The sequence below is a fragment of the Protopterus annectens genome, chromosome 7.part0 (assembly GCF_019279795.1).
Source record: "Protopterus annectens isolate FY-2018-M chromosome 7.part0, PAN1.0, whole genome shotgun sequence".
In the NCBI taxonomy this organism is placed as follows: Eukaryota; Metazoa; Chordata; order Ceratodontiformes; family Protopteridae; genus Protopterus; species Protopterus annectens.
This window is the reverse complement of record NC_056739.1, coordinates 460808452-460813451: the sequence shown is the minus strand read 5'-3', so window position 1 is coordinate 460813451 and position 5000 is coordinate 460808452. Positions and strand designations below refer to the sequence as shown.

The 5000-nt window shown below is 39.0% G+C and overlaps 1 protein-coding gene across 1 annotated transcript in view; it reads right to left on the bottom strand.

The window, feature by feature from the left end:
- The window catches only part of SLC2A4 (solute carrier family 2 member 4), a 304157-nt gene that overhangs the window by 15739 nt on the left and 283418 nt on the right, over nt 1-5000 (bottom strand). The gene's annotated exons all lie outside the window — the stretch shown is intronic.

Genomic DNA, 5000 nt, shown 5'->3' with positions numbered 1-5000 from the left:
CATTTTCTTAGGGTGCAGGTTCAGAACAGATTTGATGGTAGTTTACCTCCGCACAGACAAGGTTATCTCTCTAACGGGCTACATGGAGGCCCTTCTGCCACTTTCTTCCATCTTGGCCAGGGAATTTCTGATGCTCCTTGGATTCATGGCATCCATGATTCCCATGCTGCCTTTTGCAAAGTTAAACATGAGAAGGCTTCAGTGGTTTCCGAAGACAACTTGGTCTCAGCATGCTTATCCTTTGGATGGCTTGGTTCCTCTTCTCCCCTGCCTAAAATCAGAGCTCCTTTGGTGGATCCAGCAGCTCACTCAGAATCCAGGTCTTCCTCTTCTCTTACCCCAGCCATCTCAGCTTTTTACAGATGCCTCAGACATACGTTGGGGAGCAACCTGTGCTTCCAGGAAGGTACAGGGTCTTTGGTCTTCCTCTCAGCAGAGAGAGCACATCAACATCCAGGAGATGAGGACTCTGATTCTGGCCTTGCAAACCTTTCACTCTCTTTTCTTACCAGGACCTCTCAAGATTCTAACAGACAATACATCTGTTCTGTGGTACATAAACAAACAGGGGGGGATCTTAGTTTCATTGTCGGCTAGCCCTCAGGGCATGGGAATTGGCTATCCAGTACAAGGTAACACTGCATGCTGTGTACCTGCCCTCAGAACTCGGTGGCAGATGCACTAAGCAGGTGCATGACACAGTCCCATGAGTGGATGTTCCACAGGGATGTGTTCCTGGATCTAGTTCACCAATGGGGTACTCCAGTTATGGACCTCTTTGCCTCCCCCCAAGAACAGACAGCTTCCTCTCTTTTGTGCCAGGGCCCTCACCTTCAGGCTTGGAAGGTGGACACCCTCTCTTTTTCATGGAAAGGGATGTTTCTTTATGCTTTCCTCCCCCTCCCCTCTCATTCAGAAAGTCCTGCTGAAAATTCATCAGGGTGGTCAACTTCTGATCCCTTTCAGGCACCTTTTCTCACAGGACATGCTTAGGGTTTTGCAGGAGGCCAGAAAACTAATACTAGGAAATCTTACATTTCCAAAAAGAAAAGATTTTCTATCTGGTGCCATAAAAGAAACCTAGACTCACTTTCTGCAGGCATTCCAGTAGTACTTGCTTACCTGAGTAAATTGCTTAACATTGGCCTCTCTTATTCCTCAGTGAAAAACCACTGCTCCACTCTGTGCACCTGTTTGCCATTGACACCTCCATTAGCTTCCAGACTAGAGGTTTAACTTTTTTCTTTAAAGTGTCCTACACATCAAACCTCCTAGGAAACCAGTGTCTCCTCCTTGTGATCTCAACTCTGTCTTAAAGAAGCTTACCCACGCTCCCTTTGAGACAGCTGCCTCTGCTCCTCTAAAGTTTTGCACTTGGAAAACACTACTTCTGGTAGCCTTGACTTCTGCTAGAAGGGTCTCTGGGATTCAGGCTTTGATGGCTTCTTCCCCTTTCTTGGTTTTCCACAAAGATAGAGTGTCTTTGAGAACTAATCCATCTTTCATGCCTAAAGTGGTGAATGAGTTGTCTCTTAATCAGTCCATTCAATTGCCCACCTTTTTTCCTTCTCTGCAATCCTCTAGTGAAAGGATTTCACATTCCTTAGATGGGCATAGGCAACTCACCTCGACAAAACAAAATCTATTAGGAAGTCGGATCAACTCTTTGTGTCCTTTCTTCCCAGGGCTCTAGGTTTACCTGTTTCCAAACAAGCTATTTCTTTTTGCATTTCTAAAGCTACTGTGTTTTGCTATGACTTTCATGGGAAATCTCTACCATCTTCTGTCAGAGCCCATTCCACCAGATCTCTTGCTTTTTCAGGGGCTTTCTTTAAAGGCCTAGATGCCCATTCCATTTTGGAAGCTGATACTTGATCATCTCTTCATACCTTTACTAAACATTACAAGTTGGATACTATCTCTAGATCCAGGGCAGAGTTTGCTACAGCAATTTTGTATAGATTTGTAGAAAATGTTTCCTCACTTTCTTCCCGTATTCCCTTCTCCTCCCTGGGTTCCTTTTGAGCTTTTGCACTCTCCCATATGTAAAGAATCCTGCAACATTGAATAGGACATAGAATAGTTGTGCAAAATCTTACCATAACCATAGATGTCCTTCTCTTCTGTGTTGCAGTATTCTGTCCCACCCACCTTCCCCACTACAACTTGTTTCTTCCTAGGATGACTCCTTTTTTGGCCTTAAGATTCTTGTTCCTCATGGGGCTAACTTATTCTGAGGATGGTACACGCGGGCGCCCCTTTTATGGCTGACGTTGACAGTATCTACGTTCGACGTCCCATGTACTGGCAGTGGCTACAAGCTTTTGTATATAGGCTGGACGTCAGGTTGGTGGGTGGAATACAACCTATATGTAAAGAATACTGCAACATAGAAGAGAAGGACATCTATGGTTATGTAAGATTTTACACAGGTATTCTTTTAAGCTAAATACAACAGACTGGTGAAGACCACAAACCATGATGCAAATGAAATTTTGACCATCAGGATAGGCAATAAGATGAACTAAATGGTACAGCAAGTGTGAGGAAAACCCTTATGCTGCCATAAATATAAAAACATTAGTATGAATGCTATTTTATCAGTGAAAGAGCCTGCCAAAAAGATAATTGTGTTTTACAAATTACAATGTATTTGTTCATCTTTATTTGATGCCATAGTATGAGACAGACTGATTTCTTTTTTCCAGAAAGGATTACTTCAATCTAAACAGATGACTAATAGAGTTCTCCTAGAGCCAGAGACATTACAAATTCTGTGTTAAAGAACAGACAAGATTCAAGCCCAACTGGGCTTCAAGGGAGCATTGATGAGAGCATGAGAAATGAGCTCCAGTACTCAAAGTGCTGAGAGTAGTTTAATAGGCATAGTTACAGTCAGGCACAAAGTGTTAGGTAAGGTGACAACCTATCTCAGTGGATCTTCAATGGATTACTGGCATTTTCTGAATGTTGGAATTGCATTTGTGTTTAGAACGGAAGCAGTGTACAGCTCTATGCATCACATAAACTTTAGCAGCTGCTTGCTACAAATGTAACAAGCAGTTTGGTACAGTTCAAAAGTAGACAAGTACATTTTTGTTCCTTTTTGCTCTTCAATTAATGTTGAGAGGACACCCTATCAGGCACGGGATGCAAGAATATATTGCTACACTTCTGTATGTAAACCTAGCCATAACACACTTTTCTGTATAGTCTGATCAGCAGTAAACATAACCCCTTGAATTCTATATATTTTCTGGGGCATGTTTATGTCATGTTATGCATGTGTAATGCACATCAAGTGAGCAGTATGTGTTGTAGTCAGGCTGTTTAAGAGGACAGTGAATGTAATAAAATAGATAAAATATTACCCGTGAAATACAGTTTTATGAGTTGTATTTATCCCACCAGTTCCTAACCATAGTAAACAGTTCAAATTAATTTTAATTCATTCTGTTTCTTGCATGAGAAGCAAGAAATTGTGACTTAATTATAATTCATTCTATTCCTAATTTAGGGACTAAAACAACAAAATTTAATTCTAATTCATTTTATTCCTAATCTGGGGGCTGAGAGAATTCAGCTGAATTCTGATTTATTCTGTTCCTAATCAGGTAATCAGGGGACTGTGAGAACTCATCTTAATTCTGATTAATTTTATTCTTAATCTGGAGGGGTGTAACAGCTTGATCTAATTTTAATTTGCTCTATTCCTAATCTGGGGAGAACAGTGCTGATATGATTTGAGATGATGTATGCTTTGTCATACATATAGGTCTTATGAATATCAATGCACACTAGTCCTTCATTCACTCTGGTATCCAAAAAGAAGAGAGAACAAACTATGCTACCTTTCATTGAAACTTTATTGCCACTGCTGTTTCACCAAGTCCTTTTAATGCCACTTGATTTATTTTATAACTCTTTATGTGAAATATTTATACTTAATGTAGTGCTCTTTATCAAATGACTAGTGTCAGAGCTATTAACACCTCTTCAGCATTTAGTTGGACATAATTATTTCCAGTGAAGTGGTGTGAGTTGTGACATGATTTTTTTATGTATATCCTTCTTATACATGGCACAATCTTATATTTAACTGTTTACTCTGAACATTAACAAAAATAATATGTTTACTGATAATGTGTATTTAACTGAAATAAATGTGAGAGATCTCTGTGTACAGTAATGCACTCCTAAAATGGATATGAAAACAGGACTCATGCTCAGTCAGACATACCAGGTTAACAAATGTCAAAACAAAATAAAAAAAAACCTTTTTGCTAAAATAGTTCCTTGATTATTTTGATTAATACAGCAGTCCATTTTTTAATTGCTTTTGACTGTCATATAAGTAGTTAAACATTTTGTTATGCTTTATTTTGCACTTTGCATTCTCACTACCAATACTTATCTTTTCTGATCAACCTCACACTCTCTCCTCCTTACTACATTTTTCCATATATATATATATATATATATATATATATATATATATATATATATATATATATATATATATATATATGGGTCTACTTCATATGACCTAAATTTTATTTGACTGGAATTAATTTGACTGAGACCAAAACACTGAAAGTTCAAAAGACTGAAAACTCATTTGACTGAAACTCATAACACTGACACATTAAAGTAAAAGGTATATGCCCTTTTCCCCACTGTAGTGCAATCCTGGAGTTAGTATATATAGTTGGGGGGTGTAGGGAGCGAAGCCCCCCCACATACTTTATACATTTTAAACCATACACATGGATATTTATAACTGCAATGAATATCTCTTTGCAGAAAACAATATTTACCTAAACTGTGGGGGGCCCCCCACCCCCCCAACTATATATACTAACTCCAGGATCACACTACAGTGGGAAAAAGGGCATATACCTTTTACTTTAATGTGTCAGTGTTATGAGTTTCAGTCAAATGAGTTTTCAGTCTTTTGAACTTTCAGTGTTTTGGTCTCAGTCAAATGAATTTCAGTCAAA